This window comes from Antechinus flavipes, chromosome 2, assembly GCF_016432865.1.
Source record: "Antechinus flavipes isolate AdamAnt ecotype Samford, QLD, Australia chromosome 2, AdamAnt_v2, whole genome shotgun sequence".
In the NCBI taxonomy this organism is placed as follows: Eukaryota; Metazoa; Chordata; class Mammalia; order Dasyuromorphia; family Dasyuridae; genus Antechinus; species Antechinus flavipes.
Genome location: NC_067399.1, coordinates 209,358,910 through 209,385,826, shown reverse-complemented (window position 1 = coordinate 209,385,826; position 26,917 = coordinate 209,358,910).

Below are 26,917 nucleotides of genomic sequence, written 5' to 3'. Positions count from 1 at the left end.
AAGAAAGGGAGGGAAAAAGAAGAGAGAAAAGAAATAGGTTATGAGCTATTTATTAGCAGTGTGACTTACAAATCACAAATTCTCTGAGGTTCATTTTCCTCATTTTTCAAAGGAAAATAGTTATTCATGCAATACTTCCTTCAGAGAACTAGTTTGAGAAAAGCATTTAGCAAATATTTTAAAGTACTACAGATAGATGCATATTTATTGTTACTGTTATATTGTGCACAGTGTAATGTCTTTAAAAAAATATCAAATCTATTCTTTGGAATTATTGATCAGGATAACAATGCCCCTAAATAATAAAAGCCCTGAGGAAATGATTCCTACCCTTCCTGAGTTATAGTTGCCCAGTCATTCTATTCCCCTCCCTTTTCCCTGGCTTCCAACCCCTATTCTGTGGCTCCTTAAAGCCTTTCCTTTTGTCTTAATACCAAATAATGCCCACACATACAGTCTCTTTCCCTTAGAATGTAAGCTTCTAGATGGGACATTTTGTTCTTTTTGTCTTTTGCTCCCAGAGCTTAGCACAGGACCTAAGTCAGAGTAGGAGTTTAATAAATGATTATTAATTGATTAAATTATTATTAATTTATCTGACCTAGAGGGCCTTAAACATGTGTGAATCACTGGAATAGTGAAGAAGGATGACCAAAGCTACTGCTTTGGCTTTTCTATCCACTTACACTTCCTCCTCCTTTGCCCTCTCTTCGACTATAAATACTAAGTATTGGTAGAAGATAAGAGTAAATGTCAAGGAAGGAGAGATGGTTTCATGAGTAGAACAGAAATAGAAAATCTGACTTTATGTAACTACCACTCTTAAAGCTTACAAGTCTCCATTAGTGTGTTTAACATTAGGAGACAATTAACTCAAAGCAAAACCATTTACTAATATGGCATCATCCTGAGAACAACAATAATAAAACATTTCTTCCTAAGCTTGAGAATGGAACACTTTTTGTATGTGACATCACTGGGAAAAAAGTATATTATGGAATATATTAGTAGAGTAATAAAATACTAGTAGAGTCATACCCAGAGAAAGGCTACATAGCTGACAAATCATGCTTTTGATGATACAAGGTCCTCAATGTTCTTTCTTTTCTTGGTGTCCTCATGCTATTCTCCTGAGTGCATCCCTGCTAGAAAGATCACTCAGTTGGGTTTTCTAGTACTGTTTCTTTCCAAAATTTGACTTCCAATAGTCATAGTTAATTCTGTTTCAATTCACAAAACTCTTCTCTAATGTCTCAAATGAGTAAATGTGTTGCCTGCAGCATACGGTATTTCCTATTAGCATAATACCCTCCCAACTGAATTGTTTATTTATATCTCACTCTTCTCTTGACTGTCAGAATTCACATTATTAAGAACTGTGTCCTACCTGATACTCTCTAGAGAATGTCTTGCTCTTTAAATGGCAACATGCATATGACCTATCCTTTGTCCAATCAATGGCTAGCAGCTCTCAAAATCTTTCAAGCTTGACTTAAGAATTTTTTCACATCTCATAAAGAAGTAACAAAGTGCACATACTTCTTTCTGCTTCATTTAAGACCTTAATACTTCATTGTGTCTATTATCTGCCCTCTTATATCTGTAATTTGATTAACTAGGCTGAGGAAAACCTATTGATCAAAGATTTAATATTCAATTCCTCCCACTGTAGTTCAATAAGAGACACAAAAAGCTTTTTTCACTAAATTCAATTCTCATTTATACTTTAAAAAAGTCTAAAAGTAAAAAGTACTTAAATCTTGGCCAGGGTAGCTTTTCATCCCTTCTGGCATTAGTTCCAAGTTTCAGAAGTGAACCTAAATGAAATGTTGATCTGTGATATCCAACTTCCTAGGTTTTATCTGCAACTGAATTATTATCCTTTCTTTCCAGTTAACATAGGCCAACCTAATCAGGGTCTAATCCAATCCAGACAAAGAATGGAGCTCAGGGAACAGTATCATTAATGAAGTCCAAGATCACTACCTATATTACAATGGGAGTTCTCAGCCAAAACAACTAGTTAAGATCATCTGGTCTTAGAAAATTTGATTTTAAAATGAAATCAACAAGAGTAAATGCAAGAAGATATTGGTGCAATGAAAGACAAGAAACTTTTATTTAGGAATCAAAGGCACTGGATTCAAATCCTAATTCTGCCATTTACTACCTATGTAATCTTATGCAAATAAATTAATCTTTCTAAATTTCTGTTTCTTCAATTGTAAAATGAGGGAATTGCACCAGACAACTTTTAAAGTCTCTTTGAGGTTTAAATCTATGATCCCAAAAAATTAATCATACCTTCCAACACTGATGGAAAAATAGAAAATTTCAAGACACATTTCAAGCGAAAGGCAGAAATGATAGGCAACCAAAACTATAAAGACAACAAAAATTCACTTTTCAAAATTACTCTTTGAATTTGAAACAAAAGTTGATGGAAAACTGGTGGTGTGGAGGTCAGAGAATATATCTTTCAAGTGAGCTTTCCATCTTGATCAAATTCTGAGAAAGATCACTTATTTGAACTGTTCTTAAAACATCACTCACTTTGGAGGAGTTGTAAGAACCAGTGGAAAAAAATATCAAGCTTCACAGTGAATTGGAAACATAAATAAAATATACCTGAACAAATTACAGCAAGAAAAATGCAAACTCATATAACTGGAATGGCCAGTATGTCCCAGAAATTAAGAAAACAATCCCTTTACAATAGTGTTAACTACCTAGGGGGGAGAGAGTCAATAATCAGCTATAGAAATTTATAATGTTAAATAGGTAAATTTCTATAGGTCATTTATTTATAGATTCATGGTAGAACAATATATAAGTAAATTAAGAACAATAAAAATAAGAGAGATAATAAACTCATTCCTGAGGAGCAAACGAGAGGGAAATGGGAAAAGATAATAGGATCCCAGATTTAGAAATGAGAAAAACCTAAAAGATCACAGACTTAAGGATTGTGAGGGACCTTGGAATTCCAATTAGAACACATATGACAAATCCCTTCTCTGTTTTAGAATCCTTGAAGGAGGGAAGCCCATTACCTATTAAAATAATCTCTCTCTCTTTCTTTCTCTGTGTGTGTGTGTGTGTGTGTCTATCTTTGTCTCTTTCTGTGTGTGTGTGTCTGTCTGTCTCTCTGTCTCTTTCTCTCTCTTTTTCTCTCTCTCTGTGTCTCTGTCTCTCTGTCTCTCTCTGTCTCTGTTTCTTTCTCTCTCTTGTAAAGATTTCATTATTAGAAAATTTTTTCTTACTAACATGAAATCTAAATTGGCCTTTTTCTAGATACCTCCCATCACTCCTACTCCTACACTCAGGGCCCAAAAAAAAAAAAAAAAAAAAAAAAAGAATTTCACTATGCCTCCATAGAATTGCCTTTCAAATACCTTGTCACCCTAATATTACACTTCATTATAAACATCTCTGTTTCCTTCAACTAATTTACTCCCCAGCTTGCTTAAACTGTGGAATCTAAAATTACACATAGTACCCCACAATAAACCATAGAACTTAAATCTTATCTGGTCAGGGCAGAGTACATACGGTCTATCACCTCCATATTCCTGAAATCTGTACCTCTCAATGTAGCATATGGCTACATTCTTTTTTTTTTTATTGCCCATATGACAATGCCAATTCAGAGTCAGCTTACATTTCCCTAAAACCAATAAATCTTTCTCAAACAAACTACTATATAGCCATGCCTCTCCCATCCAGTATTTGTAAAGTTTTTTTTTTTTTTTTTTTTAATTCAAGGGCAAAACTTTACAATTTGACAATTTCTTCTTTTTGATTTGACCTTATAATCTAACCTGAGCATATCTTCCTGGATTGTGACTTTGTGACCAAGCATTAGCTATCCCTCCTAGTTCTGAGGCACATACAATAAGAAAAATTATTATTTTACTATTATTTTAACAACCAATTATTAAGTTGGGATCCAGGTTTTTCTCTTCAGTTTTCTCATTAAAGCCCAACTCTTATTAAAAGTCAGTCTCTGAAGGACATGACTAATTGAGATTACCCCTAGTCCTCAAGGTACATACTTTTCAATCTTAGTCAGTATCCCCACCCAACTAGAAGATCTAACTACTATATAGAGTATAAACAAAAACCAATCTGGGCAAGATTGGGGAATTACCTGGGGGAAAGGAGCTACTGTTTTTAACCAGTTTTTAAGAGTTTAAGGTGACCCAGCTCAACAGGGAGAAAAACAACTAGAGTAGTCTGGATGAAGATGTATTCCCTGTCTAGATTGTTAGAGATGCCTGAGCCTCATAATCAATCTATGTTCTCTGCAGGAGAAGGTGAAGTAAATATCCACCTCATTAAGTATACACTGATCAAAGTTGATTTTCACTTGTCAAGGTAATTCTCTTTCAAGGGTTATTTAAAGTTTAAAGGATTTCCACGAGGCATCTTTGGTTTCTGAGAGAAACAACTGATCAATTTATTAATTGATAGCCTAATTAATAAATTGATTCTTAATTACCCACTAACTTAAGGATTTTTATTCATTTCAGCAAATGTGATGAACATAATAACATTAATGATAAAAATGTAAAATTGGTTATTCACTTCTAGCATTACATAATTTAGAGAACTGGAATGCAGAAACCCTTGAGTCCAAACCACTCCCCCCAAAATTCCCAACTATAACATACTTGCCAAGCACTCAACTCCATTCTTCAGATGAGAAACCTGAGATCACCAGAGATTAAGTAATTTGCCTACTTTACACAGGTAGTAAGTAGCAGAACCAAGATTTGCCCACCCACACCCATCAGTACCCCTGACTCCAAATACAGTGCTCATTTCCATGAATCAGGTGTAGGAACGTAATAGGAAAGAAGCAGGGAATGATTTTTGTCTTTGTGTTTATGCCCCAAGAAGATATTCAAAGATAAGCTTGTTGCATGTAATTGTTGAATTGAGATAAAAATAATTTAATTAACAGGAAAGTTACATCATCCATAAAGTGTCTACCAATATTTGAAAAAGAAGCATTTTAATAAAGAAGAAACATGTTAATGAAGAAAAGTAGCATTAATAAAAGAGAATATTAATTAGGGGAAGGATGTATACAAAGTACACCAAGGTTTTAGGACACAAAAGAAACTTGGAAGATTTTTTCATTTTGCTTACAATTGGTTTATCTATCCATTGAGTTGAGATTCCAAGAAGCTATGTACTGAAAGATATTTTTTTAACCCAAAGCTATAACTGCTCAAGGCTCTGCTCTTGTGATTTATGAAGTTTAAAAACAACAACAACATGGTGACTGCACATAGGAGAGCATCTTTCCCAAAGGCTTCATTAACCTAGCTATCACAGTAATTACATTCAATCTTCCTGAGTTCTCCCTGAAGTTTCAGCTAAAACCAGTATTTTTCACTTTTTTTCTCAAATCATTGCACCATTTCTATGGAATAACTACTACCTCAAGGGGAGAATTATGGCAGCAGACATAGTGGCTCTTCCACTTCGAGTGTTATTTATCCTCTTCTAGATGTTAACGTCAGGAATAACTGAAGACAGTAGTTCTCAATTTTATTGAAAATGTGAAAAACACAATTGTGTACAAAAATTCTGCCTTCCGTAAATAATGGAATCATAGCATAATAGAGCTGAGAAGTATCTTAAAGATCACCTTATCCACCTTCCCACCCAATGCAGAAACCTCTTCTATACAAACCCTGACAGGTAAATTTTGCCTCTAATTCTTTTTCTGTCAATATACCAAGGATGTTCATGGTGACAAAGTGTTTTAGAGGAGATGAATTTTCCCTAGAGCCAAAAAGAACCGATATGTACTTTTTCAGACAAAGAAACATCCTTACAGTACCTGTAGCACCAACAGAATTTGCAAACACCAGGTACAAGGAAAATGCTTTGCATTCTGATGGTGCTTTAGTTTGAAAGATATACAGAGTTTTCGACTATTTTCATTTACAGATAGATTATTATTTTCTTGCTTCTTATCTAGTCTGGGTCTGATCCCCTTTTTCCAAAACTCTATCGTGGGTTTAATTGTGCTGAGAAAATGTCAATATCATCCTATGTAAAAGACAATACTTAATAAGATAAATACACAATGAAAACAAAAATAAATGAGAAGTAGCCATTATTTGGGATTATTTATGTTCCTAATCTTTTCATTGTTTTAAGACTCCAAGATACAGTACAAAAAGGACTCTCTGGTTCAATGTAATTGTATATAAGTATGTAAGAGGGTGTATTTACACATACATAATTATAATTATTTGTATGTATATAGTATATATAATATATTTAATTATAATTATATAATCCAAGGTTCAAATACTAACACTGATGAGAACTCCCTATGTGAACTCAGACAAGTCATTTAACCCCCTATATCTAAGTTTTCTCATTTATAAAATAAAGAAATTGATCTATACTGACTCTGAAGTTATTTTCAGTACTATATGTAAGAGTCTATAATGATGTTATTGGACACTGAGGGTCCATCTTTGGAACATGATCCAGCAGGGTGCTGCAGTGGATAGAGCATTGGGCCTGAGTCTTTTTACTCATGTCAGACTCTCTGTGATACTATTTGGAGTTTCCTCAGCAAAGATACTGGAGTAATTTGCTATTTATTTCTCTACCTCATTTTACAGATAAGGAAACTGATGCAAACTGGGCTAAGTGGCTTTCCCAGGGTCACACAGTGAGTTAGTGTTTTTCACTTCAGGACCTCCTGACTCCAGTGTGGATGCTCTATCAACTGAGCCACCTAGATGCCCAAGAAGACATGACTTCAAATCCCCTCTATCTTCCTCACTATCCTTAATTGTAAAAAGGGGATAATAATAGTACCTATCTCAAATGATTGTTGTAAACATTAAAGGAGATAATAATATCCTTAAAGTGCCCATCATAGCTCCTGACACAGACTAGACACTTACTAAATATTGTTCCATTCTCCTTGCCTTCATGATGGGTTATACACATTATTAAATTTTCTTCCTGGGATTGGTTCCAATCCCAAACCTAGAACTTCAAAAGCTGTTTTTAGCTATGATAACTCAGGATTAGTACAATATAATGTTGAAAACTCTGTCTGACTGAAGAGCCAGAAAGTGATAATTCAGTAATATTCAAGCCAAAACTCAATGTGTATATAAAGGGTTTTACCAATTTGTCGTTTGCTCTCTTCCCTGGCGGCTTTCAAGTGAGGAAGTCTCTTCTTTAGTTGCCAGGTGCAAAGGAGAAAAAATAAGCTGTATTTCCCTACATGTCATCTTGTGAGAGTCCCCTACATATTCTCCTATAAATCTTCCATGGACTATTGAATCAGAATGTTAGGCGATTTCTTCTAATTCTATGTCATTTCACACTCCAGCTACATTAGTATAGTTCTTACTTGGCTATCAGTTTCATTGAATGATCTGCCATCCTCTTTTCCTGGAGGATATCCTTTAGATAATTTCTTACATGAAAGTCACAACTAATAGAATACTTTGCCGACTTTTTAAATGCATATAACATCTCTCAATGACCTTTGAGTTCACCCATAATTTAAATTCTGTAGCTATGTTTCTGATTAAGGATGACATCTTACTGGTTACATCAAGTCCCAGGAAACTACAGGGCTTCTCCAAGGAGTTTGAGAGCCACTTAAAAGAAATTGCCTTCACAGTTGTTGCTGTTGTTCTTTGACCTTTGTTCTTAAAGAGGACCATGACATTAGGGAGCTGATGTCATGACATGCAAATGAATTGGATTTGAGTGATAACTGGGCAAAGACACCTGCCTCACTTTTCCTTCCAGAGCCATCTAGATCCAGAGGTTAGAAATAGTTCAAGATGACTGGAGATGGCCTTGGATGCAATGGGAAACTTTGAGGTTTTTAAGCTAAAAACTTCAACAGGTCTCAGTTTGACTGATGCCATACCCATTCAGGATTAAGGCTAGGGAGCAATTAAGGCAAAGAATCTACCTTTCACCTAGTCCAAAATAATCTAAATAAATAAATGAATCTCGGAGAGGAAGACTCTGTTTTGGCTATTTACATTCAATCTGAGTCAATCAGGATCCAAACCATCACCAAATGAGGTTTGGTCTAGGACCTATAATAGGTGGTCAATTAGAATCAGATTAGTTTTGATTTAAGGCCTGATCTTTAATAAGGAAATCTTAGCCAGTAAATTTCAAGGTATCTTGGAAGGGTAAATGCAAAAGACAAAAAATAATGCTTTTGAAAGCATCTGTAGATAAAGGTATGACAGCATATGTAGAAAGAGGAAGGAAAAATAGATAGAATGAACCATGTTAAACTATGATATCCAGTTAAATTGATATTCCATTGAATTAGGTCATTAATAAGAAATAGATAGCTAAATAGATACATAAATACTATTATATTTACATACTTAAGTAACTACATATTGTAAGTCACTGGCCCTTTTATATCTGAGTAATTCAGTTGCTGAAAGTCAGAAAACAAACTTTTAAGTAAGAATAAGTGAATAAATTTGATTTGTTAAAAAAAAATAAATGGGAGGAAAGAAATAGATAGTTAGAAGTGCTGGATAAAGATTTTTCCCTTAAATGATTGGCCATAAAGGACTTCTTTGAGAGAAGAAAAGTTACTACATCTGAAGGGCATTGTGGTTTCTTGCTCATTTGCATGTGATTCTTTTTTGAATGTGAAGGAATAAAACTCATAGGATAGCAAATTGAATAATTATTTACAGACTTTAAGAAGACAAAATAAGAATTGTTGCTCTTAATTGACAGAAAAATAGACTCCATGAGTTTTACTTCATAATGAAAAGATGAGTCACTGAACATCAGGAGATTCTGATATAGGGCATTTAGGAGTTGTGGAAAAGCTAATTATGATGTAAATTTAAAAACAAGCAGTAAAATCAGGGAATAACTAAATTAATAAGAGTACAAGAAATTTTCAATTGCTCTTTTTTTATCTTACTGATTGGAAAAGATGCATAACTGGCAATTAGGTGAAGAAAAGACTGGGAGATTAATGAGAGTTGAATTTGCTACAGATTGAGCTACGAATCTTCACTATCCTCTCTGATTTGAGAATCAAACAGCTTTGTATTAGTTTTGCAGTAAAAATTATCTTAAATCTTATAGGACAATTGATTGAATCCTATTGATTGAAAAGCTGACTGACTTTGTTTTCATTGGCCAGACAACTAATTGGAGGAAGTTTACTGTGAGCATTTTTCTAGAACAAAGTACTGGGCACTAATTGATTGACAGGGAACACTATTGATTTAATAGTTTCCCTCGTCTATATTAGATTTGTGAAAAAATTTAAATAGGAGGAAAGAAATTAATGTTACATTGGTCTACATTTTTCAGTCAGCCAACCTAAGGAGTTTTTCAGTTTTCTAGGTTAATGATACTGATTGATATAATAATAATAATAATGGAGGAGGAGGAGTAAGATACATTCTTAATGCTTTTAAAGAGTAATTATGAATTAAAATGTTTGCATCAAAATTTCCCATTTTGATAGCAGAGATGGAGTGGATTTGTCCTTCAAAAAAATCATAAGAACCAAAATGGGAGAAGTTAGCAGAGAAGTAGCTTTGTGAGGTAAAGATTATTCCTAAAGAAGATAATAACATGTAGTCCTAAAGTTCAAATTTATGAGTTATTCACTCAACTAATAGGTTTTCCTCACTCAAGTGCCTCGCTGCTAGATTTCTAGTACATGCCCACTATTCTCCACAGACACTGAATGTACTAGTGGGGGAATATCACTTCAGTTTCTGTGTAAACTTTGACATTTTTATTATTGTTATTGAATAATGATGATATTTTGACTATTCTTGGTTTTGTTTTATCATTAAATAAATATATCAGCTAATGATACCATTGTGATTGATTTTATATTAAACACTGGTAGGGGCTCATGAGCTCCAGTGTCAAGGAGTGTGGTGGTGACAGTGTTGCTGGGCCTTAGATTTAGAAAAATCTGAAATCAAATGCAGCTTTAGACACTTAATAACTAATAACTATATGACTCTAAGAAAGTCATTTTTCTGTTTGCTTCAGTTTCCTACTTATAAGATGGGAATAAGTATAATATATAATTTGTAGGGTTGTTTATAAGGATCAATTTTTTTGCAATCTAAGCATAGTGCCTGGAATATAGTGGGTTCTGTCTAAATGTTTATTACTATCCTTTGTCTTCCTATTTTTTCAACACAAAACACACACACACACACACACACACACACACACACACACACACACACACACATATCTACAACAATGTTAATGGTTTATTTTTAGGGCCCAGAAAGTATTTGAGGTGAAGTCCCATGGTAATATATCTCTGAGAGTCTCAGACTTGCTAGTGTGATTACAGTATGAAGTAAATAACCAGTCCAGAAACTAAGAATGGTTGGCCACTCCCATATATAACATATACATTTTATTTTTTTATAGGCACAGAAAATGAACAGTAAATTAGGCCACTATTAAATAGAAGAAGAGCAAGCTGAATTGCCTAAATGAAACTGGTTTGTTTTTGATTACTCTCAAGCTTCTTCCAAAATAAATCTCAACTCTTTAACCCCAATGTTCTTCTGCTATTATATGGTTATGAGTTGTAGAATATTAGTTTACAAAGAATTAAATGTGAGGATCACCCAAAGGGTCATGGAGTTAATGCTTGAGGATGTTAGTGGATTATGAAAATCAATTACATAGTAGAAAGAGCATAAAAGAAATAATCAAATGCATAACTGACAAAGTTAAAAACTGATTTAGAAACTGAGAAAAAGTAAAAAAAAAAAAAAAACCGAGATTTATATTATCTACATGTCGATATATTCAGAGAGAAAGAATATGATGATGATGATGATCTTTATGCTTTATTGATATACTAACAATTTTAAGATAACATAAAGCAGGCCCAGAGCCAGTATCTCTGAGTACCAACTCTCTGACAACTTATAGGAAGGCATGTGCAAAGAATGGGCAGAGGTAGATGGATTGCCATCTGAATTGTTGGAGGAAATATCTGCTTTGATGAGAGCAGAGATCCCATTTTAGAGTCATCCAAATAATGCTATATGACTGCAATTCACTGAATATTATAATCTTTGAAAAGCTAAAATTGTAGGCTCCCCTTCAGTAATTTGAATAATTAGGATAATTTTGAGTTCACAGAATCATAGATTTAGAGTTGGAAGAAACCCAAAATCATCTAATGAGTTGACTGATCACATTTAATAGGTGTTATATTTCAGGTCAGCAAATACCGATTTGGCTGTTAGCCAGGAAAGTCTCTATCTAAGAGATAAGTCTCAAGCAGGACCTTGAAGGAATTTGAATTGGTGGAAAGGAAAGAGAATGATATTTGAAGTGGAGAAAGCAGGATTTAAGTGAGAAAAAAAGCATTGAAGGGGGAATGAGAATAAATAAATAGTGCAATAACTAGGAATTTTTCACCTGGGTAAAAACAATTTAGCAAGAGGAAAGAAGAACTAGAAAAGGAGTCAGCACTTGATCAGAAGGCAAACTAAAAATAAATATAATGACAACAAGAGAGTGTCCCATTGTACCTCATGAAACCCAAAGAATCTCATTAAACACTTCCATGTGTTTTGGGAAAGAAGGTAGTCCCTAGGGAAAAGTGCCATGGAATCTTTGGATTGGCAGTCTGGGCAGATTGAGAGAATAGGACCATGCCATTTAGTGAAAAAACAAAGACCACGAGTCATAGAGATGTTTGTTTCTATACTGCCAAAAGGACCTGTCTGTAGATGCCCTGAAGCATATCCCCTGACATTCTTGTCTAGTTATAGTTCCATAGATAATGTTCTGAAGAGTATTCCAAAGATAACAAGGCTAGAGCAGAAGAGCCATTTGAAGGAATATTAAAAATTCCCCAAATATATGATTGAGATATACAGGGATAAAGCAGAGCTAACTGACAAGACCTTGACTTCCAATTCAATTTAACAACTATTTATCTGAGCAGTTATACTAAATTTGTAAATGCTGATAGGAAGATTAAAAATAAGTCTTTCTCCTCAAAGGGTTTATACTGTGATTGGGGAAATATGGTGCACACAAATCAAAATATAAAATATAGAATATAATGAAGACAAAGTAGATATCATAATCAACTGTCCTTGGAAAATCATAAGTGGAAGAACCAGATTTGAATCCCAGAAAGATGAGTTTATAATAAGGAATCACCAGGAAGCATACATAAATATCTATTATGTGCCAGATCCTTGGGATATTTAGTAAAAAAATAAAACAGTCTGCTTTCAAGGAATTTATATTCTGTTGAGGGGAAAGAATATGTACACAGAAAAGTAAATGTAAAGAGCAATCAAACTACAAAGTAGTTGGGGCAGGAGGATTAATGAAATAATAAATAAAAGTCTCTTCTGGGAGAGCCCTTTACAGCTGAGCCTGAAAGAAAGCTAGGGATCCCAAGACAAAAATCAAGAGGGCATGCATACCAGATGTGAAATAGCCTATGCAAAGATACAGGCACTAGAGAGGAGGGCTCTGTACAGGAAACAGGAGCATCAAGTTGGTCAGTCTGGATGAGGGTATGAGAGGGAACAGTGTAAAGTCATTTGGAAAAGATAAGTTGAATCTAAACTGAGAAAAGCTTTGAAAAAAAGCCATATTGAGAGAGCTATTGGAGTTTCTTGAGTGAGGAAGTGGCAAGGCTGGAATGACGCTTTGAGAATATCAGTTTGTCAGCTAGAAGAAAGCACAGGAGAGCAGACATGATGAGAGCAGGAGAAATCAGTAAATTACAATATCTCAGAACAAAAATGAAAAAAACTCCAAGTTTGGAAAACAGGATAAAATGAATTTAGAGCCAGTATGTTCAGTTTCATGATGAGGGAGGCTATCCATCTCTGGATAGAGAGATGATGGATTCAAAATACAGATTATAGGAGAGAGACAGACAGACAAGGGTTGACATAGATAGATAGATATATTCATAAGTAGGAACACACACACATATATATGCATAGACAGAAAAAGAGACAGACAGAGAGACAGAGAAATACAGAAACAGAGAGAGACAGAGACAGACAGACAGAGAGAAGGAGTGAAAGAGAGGAGAGGGAAAAACATACACATTGCTGTTGTCTTTGTTTAGTGATGCAGTCTTGCTCAGCTCTTTGTGACTCTGGATGAGGTTTTCTTGGCAAAGATACTGGAATGGTTTGTTGTTTCTGTCTACCATGAATTCATGCAAAGAGAGGGTAAATGACCTACCCAGGATTACACAACTAGTGAATATCTAAGGCAACATTTGAACTCAGGTATTCCTGACTCTAGACTTATTGCTCTTTTCACTAAGCCATGAAGCTACCTCCAAACACATACACACACACACACACACACACACACACACACACACACACGTAGTATATATAGAAATTGCATCGCAATTAATGTAGGAATTTGTTCTACTTGATTGTACATTTCATAACAGGTTCTGGTTTTCTTGCTTTCTCACTGATTATGGGGGAGATACATGGGAGTCAGAGAATTTGGAACTAAAAATGACATAAAATAGCATTTTCCAAAAAAATAGTCTTTTTAGTGTAGCAGAAAAAGTAAAACAGGACTGGTAGGAAAAAATCCATTCTATTACCAGATATGCCATTAATTGGCTTGATGTACAGGGTAAATCACTACACTTCTCAAGGCTTCCTTAAGTTTCTTGATGGTTGAACATTGAAAAAGAACTAGAGTTATCTATAAATTTCCTCTCAGTTCTCAGAATTCCATAGCTGTATTGGAAAGTTTGAAAAGAATGGGGACTGAAGAAAGAGCCCTGTATTTAAATAGAAATTTATTGAGAATAGAATTTAAGCCTGTTGAAAGGAAGATATGTTGGGGGAGGGGGGAGTTGTTTGTCTTTGCATCTCTAGGGCTTCAGTGTCTGTAAGGCAACATGATATAGGGGAAAAAGAGTTGGCTCTAAGTTAGGACTAGCTGAGTTCGAGTGTAATTTGTCACACCTACTGGCTGCACTCCGAGCAAGTGGCTAACCATCTCAGTATTTCCAGTTGACTCTTCTGATATTCTAAAAATATAAATTGCAGGGGTAGAATCAAGATAGCAGAGAAATAGCAGGGTCTCACCTGAACTCTCCCAAATTCCTCTCCAGACAATTTAATATCTTAAAAACAATTTCTGGAGTGGCAAAAACCCACAAAAGAATAAGTAAAACAAATTTTCCAGCCCAAAGACCACTTATACAGTCAACAGGAAAGATCTGTTACATCGGGTAAGAGTAGAACAAAGTCTAGTACAGACAGCTTCAACAAACCAGCAATAGAATTTGGGGGCAATTGAATAAGTAACACTAGCTTCCAAAGTTCTCTTTCTACAAGTGGTAAGGGGTTCAGACAACTAGTCACAGGGAGCTTACAGGCTTTATTTTGCTGGCACGAGGAGAAGGAATCCATTGCGTTGCCCATAAATAGAGCTGGATCACAGACCTAAGTATTAGTCACAGGGTGTGGAGGAACACTAGTGTACAAGGGCTTATGATCAGAGGAGAGAGTAGACTCTGATCACAATTCCAGAGTGAAAAACAGTGCTTGTAATCCCTTACAAACCAGAGCACAGGCAAAGAAAATAGCAAATACACCTCTTCTTAGATCATTCAATGTGAAAAGACCTGAAAATTTACAAACCCCCAGAACTACCTCTAAAAAACTGCTGCACAAAAAAATCTGAAGCTTGAAATACAGTTCCCTCAACTCCAGTAACAGAATGCAACTTTAATATAAAGTTAAAAGTCAAGAAATAGACTAGGAAAAATAAGAAGACAACAATGAAAAAGAATCTGATGATAAAGTTTACCGTGGTGATAGAAAAAATGAAAACACAAACTCAGAAGAAAACAACAAAATCTAAACTACTACATTTAAAGTTTCATAGAAATGTGTAAATTGGTCTTAGACTGAGAAAGAATTATTAAGAGATGAAAAAGTCTAATAAAAATCAAATAAGAGAGGTACAGGAAAAATTGGGAAAAGAAATGAGTGATGCAGGAAAATCATGAAAAAAGACAACAGTTTGGTAAAGGAAGTACAAATGAATAATGACGAAAATAACACTTTAAATTTAAAAAATGGCCAAATAGAAAAAGAGGCCCAAAAATCCACTTAAGAGAAGAACTCTTAAAATTCTTAAAAGAAGAATTGGTTATGAAAAAAAGTTGTATATAATTATATTGAAGAAAAGAATTCCTTAAAAAGTAGAATTGGCTATGAAAAAAAAGGTGTATACAAATTCATTGAAGTAAAGAACTCCTAAAAAGTAGAATTGATCAAATGGAAAAAGGAGATATAAATCCTCACTGAAGAAAATAATTCCTTAAAAATTAGAATTAGGAAAGTAGAATCTTATGGTTCCATGACTCATAAAGATACAATAAAACAAAGTTGAAAGAATGAAAACATAGAAGAAAATATAAAATATCTCATCTGAAAACAAATGAACTAAAAAATAGATTGAGAAAAAATAATGCAAGAATTACTGAATCACTTGAAAAACAGGATCAAAAAATATCCTAGACATCATCTTTTGAATAGGAAAACTACCCTGATATCTTAGCTGCAGAGGACAAAATATAAATTAAAAAAATATTGATCACCTATTAAAAGAGATCCCAAAATCAAAACTTCCAGGAATATTATAGCATAGCTTCCAGATCAAAGAGAAAATATTGCAAGCAGCAAGAAAGAAATAATTCAAGTATCATGGAGCCACAGTCAGGGTAATCCAAGATTGGGGAATGACAAGTTGTGGTATACAATTACAAAGAAATACTATTGGGCTATAAGAAGTGCTATAAGAAATAATAAACAGGATGCTCTCAGAAAAAAAAACTGTAAAGACTTAAATGAATTGCTGCAAAATAAAATTAGTGGAACTAAGAGAACATTGTACCCACTAACAACAATACTTTATAATGAGCAAGTATGAATGACTTAGCTATTCCCAGCTTATCCAAATTAAAATCAGGGACTCTCAAGATAAAAAGCAAAAAGGATTTATTATAATCTTGCAAAAAAAAAAGCAACTCCCAACAGACAAGGTGTTGTAAGTAGAGGAGTGCAAAGTACAAGCTGCAAAGACAGGATTATATAGATCCATACATGAAAGCCCCCCCCCCCTTCTAACCTGTTCTCCCATTGGCTGAGAGAGTCCAGGTTCCCATTCTAGATGCAGAAATCTATCCAGAGACTAAAAATCTAACTAAAGACAAAAAATACTAAACAATAACACACTTTTACCACAGTAGGAATTTAATGTGGCCAAAAGGGAAGGAGGAATAGGAGGGAAACATATGTTTATCTAAGATAAGCAAACACCTGCAGCTTTTGGCTATAGCACAAATAATAAGTTATAATTAGGGTATAGATTTAGGCCACATTCTTAGGAGAGATCTTCATTTATCCCATTCACCAGCAATACTATGATCCATGACAATTCCAAAGGACTTATGATGAAAAAATGCCATCTACCTCCAGAGAAAGAACTAATAGAAGACAAATGAAAATTGAAGCATTTTCTTTTTACTTTACTGTTCTTGTGTTTTGGTTTATGTTTTCTTTTATCATATGATTGCTATGGAAATATGCTTTATTTGACTGCACATGAGCAATCTATATCAAATTGCTTGCCTCCTCAGAAGAGCCAGAGGATGGAAGTGAGGAAGAAAATTTGGAACTCAAAATTTTAAGAATATATTTTTAAAAATTTTACATGTAAATGGAAAAATAAAACTATTAAATAAAAAAGGATATAAGTGGCAGAATAGTTGTAGATCTAAACAATTAGTGGGAGTTTCCTCACTGAGAATTCTCTATATCAATGAAATCATAGAGTGATACATACCTACACTTAAAACTAGATCTATAGATACATGGATAAATAGGTAGACAGTAGTCTGAGGGAAGGTGAGCCAAGATAGATAGACAGATCTTTGCCTGAGCTCTTCCTGACTTCCTTTAGAATCAACACCAGATCAAGTCTCTAAACAGATTTTAAAGAGACAAAACCCACAAGTATTTGGAGTGTAACAAATTTCCAGCAGAAGATAATTTGGAAGAACTTCATGAAAAGTCTGTCTCAGTTGGGCAGGGGGAAGTGCCCCAGCACAGGTGCAAGGTGGAAGCTCAGGGTGGAGAGGCTTGTGCACATGGGAGGAAGGCTCTTAGCCAACATATCGCATCATTGGTTAAGCTGTCCTAGTTCAAAGCCAGTGGATCAGCTAAGTGAGAGATTTCCAACACAAGTAGAAGGTAAATACTGAGCCTCTAAAACCCAAAATAACAAGCAGAACTGGGCCATACCCATCCAGCACAGGAAGGAAGCAGGCAGCACCAGCACAAGGCAGCATGAAGCCACTGTCATCTATACAGGAAGCTTGGAACAATCTCCCTTTTGCCCTAAGAGCAGATTTCAATCTTTAAAAATGAGCAAAAAAGCAAAAAGACCTGTGACCATAGGTAACTATTATGGAGCAGGAAAGAACAGACCTCAAACCCTGAGGACACTAAAGGCAAAACGTCTCCAGATGAAGCCTCAAAGTATAATATGTGTTGTTCTCCAATGCAAAAGGTTCTCTTTCAGGAATTCAAAAAGGACTTTAAAAGAATTAGAAGACAAGTGGGGAAAGGAATTGAGACCTTTGGGAAAAGAATAGAAATTGTCTGAAGAAAATCACTATTTCATGAAATGGTAAAAGGCAACAACGATTTAAAAATAAATTTGATGAAATGGAAAAAAAATCTCCTTAAAAAAACAGAATTGGTGGAATGGAAACTGAAAACAATTCCCTAAAAAGTAGAATTAGTGAAATGAGAAAAAAATCAAATAAACAAAAAAATTCATTTAAAAGTTCAATTGGCCAAATGCAAAAAAAAAAAAAAAAAAATTAAAAAATTAACTAAAGAAAATAATTCACTAAAAATTAGAACTGAACAAATGGGATAATGAGATATCCAGAATCTCTCAAACAAAACCAAAAAAAAATTTTTTTAATAGAATAAAATGGAAAATACTTCATTAGAAAAACAACTGACCTGGAAAATACATCCAAAACAGACAATCTAAGAATTATTGGACTACCTGAAAACTATAATGAAATAAAAACTTAGATAACATTTTTCAAGAGATCATCAAGGAAAACAGCCCTGATATTGTGGAACCAGAGGGTAAAATAGCTATTGAAAGAATCCACCAAATATCTCCTGAAAGAAACCCCAAAATGAAATAAGGAATAATGTAGTTAAATTTCAGAATTATCAAGGAGAAAATATTGCAAACATCCAAAAAGAAACAATTCAAATATCAATGAGCCACAATCAGGATTACCCAGGACCTAGCAGCTTTTACTTTAAAGGCTCAAAGGATTTAGAATATGATATTCCAGAGGAAAAAGGAGATTGGACTGTAGTCAAGGGATCAACTATTCAGCAAAATGAAGCATTATCTTTAAGGGAAAAAGATGGACATTCAATGAAATAGGGGATTATCATTTATTTTTGATGAAAAGATCAGAGATGAACAGAAAATTTGATCTTCAAATACAGAACTCAAGAGAAGCATAAAAAGGTTAAAAGGGAAGAAAAAAACATGTTTTCTAAAGGTTCAATTGTTTATATCCCTATATGGGAAAATGATATGTTTAATTCTTGAGAACTTTATTAGGGGTATACTTAGAGGGGGAGGGCATAATTTGACTTTATTGTGATATTAAAAAGGAACTATGGGTAGAAAAGGGATTATATTGGAAGAAGAGGAAAGGAGAGGTAAAATGACATAAATTATATCACATGAAGAAGAAAAAAAGACCTATTACAATTGAGGAAAAGAAGAGAGGGGTGATCATTGTGTCAACCTTAATCTCAACAGATTTGACTCAGAAAGAGAATATCAGACATATTTAGTTTGATAGAGAAACTTGTCTCACCCTATAAGAAAGTTGGCGGGCAAAGAGGAAAACAAAGGGGAAGGTAACAGAAATGAGAACAGAAGTAGAAGGGAAAAGGGATAAGAAAGAGGGGAAGGGCTTTAACGAGGGAGGGCACAGTGAGGGAGGTGATGATTAGAAGCAAAACACTGGAAAGGAGGGAAAGAGGGAAATGAAAAAGAAAAGTTTAACGAGGAAAATAAGATGGTGGAAAACACCGAGATAGTAATTTTAACTATCAATGTGAATGGGATGAACTCTCCCATAAAACAGAAGTACATAGCAGATTGAATTAAAAGCCAGACTCCCTATAATATGTTTTTTACAAGAAATACATTGGAAATAGAGTAGTACATACAGAGTAAAGGTAAAAGCCTGGAGCAGATCTATTTTTCTTCATCTGAAGTAAAAATAGACATTAGATGCTTAATAAAATAGATAATAGATGTTCATATATTGTATTTGAATGAAATTAATATTGTAGACGAATGAAGTTTTATAGATCTTTACTGGCCTGACTAAATCTAAATTGTTAATAGCAGTAAATAAGATTTTCAATTTCTTATTCTTACATTTTTATAATGACAGAGTCAAACATATGTTCATGGTTCTTTATTAACTATGTGATTGGGCAAGACATTTAATTCATCTGAGCCTTAGTTTCCTTTTCTTAAATATGAATAAAAATAAAACAGTTTCATTTCAGAACTGTTCAAAGCAATGTGTTTAGTAGGCTATAAAACATTGCATAAATGTGAACTATTTATTATAAAATGAAAAAAAAGCAAATTCTTCAAATATAAAAAGCCAGGAGAGGCACAATTTTGGTACATTGTGATATAAAACAAACCAACCAAAAAGCAATTGAGAATGACAAACGGTTTCAAACTTCCAATTTCCATTCATTCAAACTTCAGTCAGGATAAATAAAACGGCAGAATTCCTTGATGCAGAACAATAAAATACAGCTCTATCTTCAACAAAAGTTTTGACCAAAATAAGAAGAAATAGAAACTATAGAAAACAATCATTTAGGACAATAAGTGATTTAAATAAGTAACAAGTGACCAGAATTCTTATATAAGTGATACATCTTGGGAAGTAAAATCTTTACCCAGGATCCAATTTTTCCATTAACTTCTCTTTATCAATATGTGTAATCAAAAGTATTGTGGCATAGCAAATAGATTGTTAGATTTGGATTCATTAAAAATTGAGCAAGTCATTAAGACCTAGGCAAATAAGACAGGAGTAAGTGATTTCATCATCTCTGAGCCTAAAGCAAAGTTCTAGGTCTACAAATTGGAATGTTACTCGTTACATTTGTTACTAGTAACATTTGTATTGAGGGAGACAGCCCCCCCTTCAAGAATTCCCATCTTGATAAAAATCAAATCTTCTGAATTCAATTGGTAACCCCTCAATGATCTGAGGGGGATGGAAGATGCCTATCTTTCCTGAATTTAGTGGGCTTCTTGAAAAAGTCAGATTAGATCAAAAACTATGCTGGCCCAAACTGTAATCTCACAATTTTTTAAAGGTAAATACTGTCCATTTTTTGGCAAATTCAGAATATTCAAAATGCATTATGATCTTGATGGATATGTCCTATTCTTACAAATTGAGACCAGAACTTCATTGAAGGCAAAGTATAGCAATCTATATCCTCCTTTATTTTCAGTACTTCAGTACTTTGAATATAGGAAGCACTTAATATTTATTTAAAAAGCTGCCTTAGAACACATTTTTAATCACAACTAACGTCTGTCAGAAAGCAAAGATTATACCCGCATCATCTTAGTTTCATTGACATCATAGCAAGAGAGTTGAAAAATTACTGGTAACCACTTCATAAGACTCTCCTGTCAACAAATTCATACAACCACCATCATGGCAATTTTCATTTTGTTTCTAGATTTCCCATATGACCATAAAAACCAACTCCAAGGCTATCTAAAAGGCAAGTGAATTGGCACTGGAAGAACCTGAGAGGAAATGAAGATCTAGTCTTATAAGTGATTTGCAAAGCCACTGGGACAGTTAGATAGTGCAGTCAATAGGACTACAGGCTTAGAATCAGGAAGCCCAGCACAATTTAGGACATCAGAAGAGGTTTGGAGCCCTGGAGTGAGAGTTAGCCATGAGTATGGGACCTGTAAGTGTTTAAGGCTAGGAGAAAGCAGCAGCAGCAGCGGTATTTGGAGTTCTCACCACACCAAAAAAGTTCATATTGGGGTGATCTCAAAAAAATGGAATGATGAGAAAAAGAATATCTTGAAGGAATGGGAAAGGGAAATGAAGACAAGGAGATATCTCATATAAAATAGTCATGCAAGGAAGAGATTTTATAAATAAAGAAACCAAAGCCAAGGACTTGCCCAAGTGACTTTACCAAGATATCAAAATAGCAAATATAAAATCCAAAATTCATTCTGTTCCTCTTACTCTAAAATCAGTGCTCTAAGGCTTATGCATTTAATTATATCCAGATGCCAAAGAGTTTATCAAATTCTTTTCTGGCAGTACATTTTTCATAGATAAGAAGAAGGGAGAAGAAATCAGAAAAACTATTGAAGCCATTGAGTCTGATTTTATCATTTTATACTTAAGATAATTGTGGCACAAATAAATTAAGTGATTTTTCTGTAATCACACAATAGGTGGGTATTTAGGCAGGATTTAAATCCAGATCCCCTGAATGGAAGTTTACCAAAATAGGAAAATGTATTAGGAAAAAATCTCTGGGAGTGAGATGGAAAAAATTGGGAAGGAACTGGATAAATCACCTCTATTAAGAATAAAATATATATGTAGGTGATGCAGAAGACCATAATCATCGAATTTTTATTTTTACAAAGAGCTTTACATAAAGTATCTTATTCAATCTTCACCATAAGTATCATTATCATTTTACAAATGACTCAACAGAGGGACTCTTGTCAAAATATCCATAGCTAGTGGATATCTAAGGTAGGGTTTGAACCTAGGTATTCTAACTCTGTGTCCAGTTCTCTTCAACTACTATGCCAAATAAGTGGTTAAAGAATGAACATCTGAAAGAAGAAATGTGAAAATATTGGAAGGAGGGAAAAGATAAAAATGACTTTCCAATTCACTCCCAACTGTGTAATTTTCCTTTTCTTCCTTTCCAGTGTTCTGTTGAAGCCAATACTGGGTTTATGTCTAGAAACTCAATGAAATAACAGAATGGGTGACATGTTTGTGTTAAATTTTAAACATTAAGAAAAACAACTTTATGTATCCAGAAAAAGCCTCATTGCAATCCAAGTTTCAATAATCCTCACATATTTACAACCTTGTTGATGTCCTTTGGAATGAAGGTGATATCTTAAATGTAAAATATTATTTGTTAGGTTAACAGCTATTGGAATGTGTGGGATTTTGTCAATGTTCATTAAAAGCAGGAAACTGCTATGATGATCTATGAAAGCTCAGGGACATATAATATTACTTATCACACTTCCAGTTCTTATCTAGCCCTCTCACTCATTGCTCAGTGTAGTTCTATTGCAATTTTTATGTGATTTTAAATGAAGTGCATGAGTCTTCATGATTATTAGAGATGGGAAAGTGGATCCAAACAGAAGTCAGAGCTATTAAGATTTTTTAGCTCATATTCAGAATTGCTAGACAGATTTTGTAAAACTACTTAATGGAATAATAAAACCAAATTTGGTGTTTATTTCAAAGTTTAAAAATTTCGAAGGTATCTGGGAGGACATGGGAAAATTTAACAAAGTATTAAGGCCTGTGATTTCATAGGTAATAGAGTAATACTTCTCAAAATGTAGTCCAGGGAACCAATAGTCTCCACGACACCCTAAAGTGTCAATAACATATTGATAGAAATAATCCATAAAAAAGTCCTTTGGAAATTTCAATAACTCTTAAGAGAGTAAAGGGATCCTGAGAACAAAAATTTTTAGAATCACTGACAGAGAATTCTTAGGATGAAAAAATCCTCTCAAACTAATACAGATCAGTTTTTTCTCTTCAACTTGTAGTCATAAAGAGTTACCTAGGCCCTAGGGCACTGAAAGGTTATATGATTTGCCTAGGATCACTGAGTGAATTCCTGTAAGAGAAGGGATCTTCAAGGGCTACTCTTTTTTTTTACAAAGCCCTAAGTGATAAATGTATAATGTAATGATATATCTGATTCAAGGTAATTATGTGGCACAGATAAAATGTGGTGCTAAATCCTCAGACTTAGGAAGACCTGAGTTCAAATACACCTAAGAAACTTCCTATTTGTATGATCTTTGGTAACTCACTTAACTCATTTGCCTTAATACACTGGAGGGGGAAAAATGGCAAATCATTTCCAATATCTTTGTCAAGACAGACAGAGTTAGACATGATTGAACAAAAACAATATAGTCTTGTTGGGGTAGGGGTAGAAACAGATAAATGAATATTGCTGCATGGAGTACACAAAGAAAAATATTAAGTTCCTAAATAAAAATATATGTAATTTTTCCCCAGATCCATAATTTCCCCAATGGGAAACATCTGTTGAAAATATTTCTGTCACAAACACAGACCAGCCACTGTTTTAAAACACATACAGATTAAAAGAATTTCTGAAAAAAATGAGAAGTTGTCTCTTGCCCTGGTCCAAAGAGACAGTATGAATCGAAGGTAGCAATTCAAGAGATATTTTTATTTATTTATTTATTTTTAATTTATGTGATAAAACAAGAATCTCCATTACATAGTATAAGTTTTAAAAGATGATTGCACATGAAACTTAATAATAAAGTTTTTCTTTTTTCTTTCCTCTCCTCCATATGTTGCTGCCATCAGACACAGATATATATGTATGTATATGTACATACATATGTATTTTATTTATATGTACATATATATGTATATAAAATCATTCTATACATCTATTTATCAGTTCTTTTTCTGGATGCAGGGAGCAAATTCCTTCATATGTCCTTTGTAGTTAATTTGGATATTTCTAATAATCAAAATAACTTGTTTGCTCAAATAAATAATACTTAAAACAATACTGCTATACTGTATATGTTCTCATGATTCTGCTCATTTTGCTCTTTCTTAATTCCAAAGCCACATTTTTAATTTCAATAAAAGGTTGCAAGCTTTTCCTATACTTAATATTCAATTCCTGATATTCGCTGAAATTCTCTAGAACTCTTTCAATTGTAACATCATCAAAGTTGAAGAGTCACACAATAATAACAATTTCCATTTTTTATAGTCATGGAACACCATTATTTCCAAAGAATTGAAAACAGGTATTACTGAGAGCAAAAGAGAAATCTATGGAGTGTGTGATCAGGCTATAGAAAGTAAGAAAGAATTAACTAGGAAGAAGAGTTCATAAGTGATGCTACTTTTAAAATGTACTAATGAAAAGAGGGGATGGTCACTCAGTTAGAATAATGAATAATTTAAGTGCTCTATCATTATTATTGAGATGTCAGGAGAATATGAGGTAGCTTACAGAATGCTGGATCTATCAGCTACTGCAAACTACATGGGAGAATATCTACAAGATAGCCCAGGATAATCAGAGACAAATGGAATATGATCTGAATCACTGAAAGAATTAGGAATAACAGTCCATGAGGTGAAGGAGCTTAAAGAGACAATTCCTCTCTCCTCTGTTGTCTTCATTCAGAGCTTTAGTCTTTGAAGGGACCTCTTGGGGGTTGACTGCCTACCACCAAGTGAATGGCACAGCTCCTTCCAATTCAATCAAGGCAAAATGTGTTCTTATATTCTAAAAGCAGGTGGGGGCACATTTTAATACTGCATTATCTTCTCTGTCCTTCCAATGACTATACCAACTGGAGGGAGGAGGGAAGTATCTTCAACTTAGAGAGAAATTGCCCTCATTATATATCGATAGCTAGAGCTGGTGTTATGCCTCAGTTTCCCTGAATTGTAATACCTCAGTTTCTGTGCTTCAGTTTCCTTGAATTGTTCTGCCTCGGTTTCCCTGGTAGCAACCCCCCTTCTTGGCCTTTAGAACTGAGATAATTAGGGCTGCAGAATTCTGGTCACTTTGGCATTGCAAAAAGTCATAAAACTCCAGAAGGCTTATCTCAAATGCTTGGGCATCTTCTAGCCCAGATTTCTTGACTCCTGCTCGACCACCTCCTTATCAGAATTTATGATCCTTCCTCCTTACCCCCAACCTGTCAGAACTGAATTATGATCGTTCCTGGAATTTACACTCACCCAGTGCTCTTGTGCCCAGGCCCCAGATAGATGGAGTCCTATAAAAGTCTCTGGAATTACTTGCTTGTTGCTGGACAAGAATCCCATTCAGCTGATGGGGGGTAGACATGGGTCCTGTTTGGCCACTAGTCCAAATTCTCCACTATTAAAATATTTTTAAAAAACCTAATCTCTGTCTTGCCTCAGTTTCTCTAGCATTCCACTGGAAAGGGTCTTAGAGATTGTGTAAATCATTTCTTCTTTGAGCAAATATTGGCCTTAGATTACACAAATAGGAAGTAACATAGTCTAGAATCCAATCAAGTCCAGTTGATTCCCCCCAAGGGTGGGGACTCTCTGGAGTCTTTCCATTATACTATGTTGTAAAGACCCATGATTCCATGAATTCTTTAATTTCCTCCACAGGTTCAATTTGCAACCTGTCTATAACTCATAGTTTTATAGCATTTATATATCTCAGAGTGCCTTATTCATGAGTACCTAGCTAATAAATATCAGAGGAAGTATTTGAACCCAGTTTTTTTATCTGCAGGTTTAATAATCTTTCCTTTAAACTAACTTTGGGACAACTGTTATTAATCCCATTTTAAAGATAAGCAAATTGATTAGCATCAATTCATGTAGGTCTCTTCTTCAAGACTCTCTGAAATCATCCTGCTGGTCATTTCTTACAGAGCAATAATATTCCATAACATTCACATACCATAACTTATTCAGTCATCCTCCAACAGATGGGCATCCCCTCAGTTTCCAGTTTCTTGCCACTATAAAAAGGGCTGCCACAAACATTTTTGCACAGGTGGGTCCCCTTCCCTCCCTTAAGATCTCTTTGTGATTTGTCTAGTAGAAATACTGCTAGATCAAAGGGTATGCACATTTTGATAGCCTTTTGGGCATAGTTCCAAATTGAACTGAGCCCTGGAAATAATCTATGAATTTATAGAAAGATTTATGGGTTAACTAAGTAAAAAGAATAAAACCATGTTAATTTATAAAAATTTTATTTTGATCAAACTCAAAGATATTTAGCAACATGAAGATCTGGATTTGAGTCCTAGGTAGATCCTATGTGATTTTGGGCAAATCATTTTTACCATTGTGAGCCTCAGTTTCTTCATTGATACCTTAAACTCTGTCCAAATAATCTTACTGTCTTTCTCCTGAAATCCTCCCCTCTTCTATCTTATCTTATTGTAGAGGTCAAAATCATCTTCCCAGATGCTCAGGCTTGCATTTTCACTATCTCTCATGTCTTATATCTCATTTGTTGCCAAGGTCTGTTGATTTTGTCTTTATAACATCTCTTGTCTATCCTGGTTCTTTTCTCTGACATTGCCTCCATTCTGGTTCAAAGTCTCATCATCTCACACATGGACTACAACAATAGTCTACTTCTATGTTTATCTTCCTGGAGTCACTTCTCATTCAAATCCATTCTTTATTCATCCACCAAAATTGTTTTTCTAACTTAGAGATCCAACCATGTTATCCCCCTTACTCAATTATCTCCAGTGGCTCCCTTCAAGAATTAAATGCAAAATCCTGTTTGGCATTCAAAGCCCTTTACAATTTAACTTCTCTTACTTTTTCAGTCTTTAAGTTTTGCTCCCTTACATGTAGTCTTAGATTCAGTGACATGAACTTTTGTGGAATTCCATGAACAAAACATTCCATCTCTTAACTCTG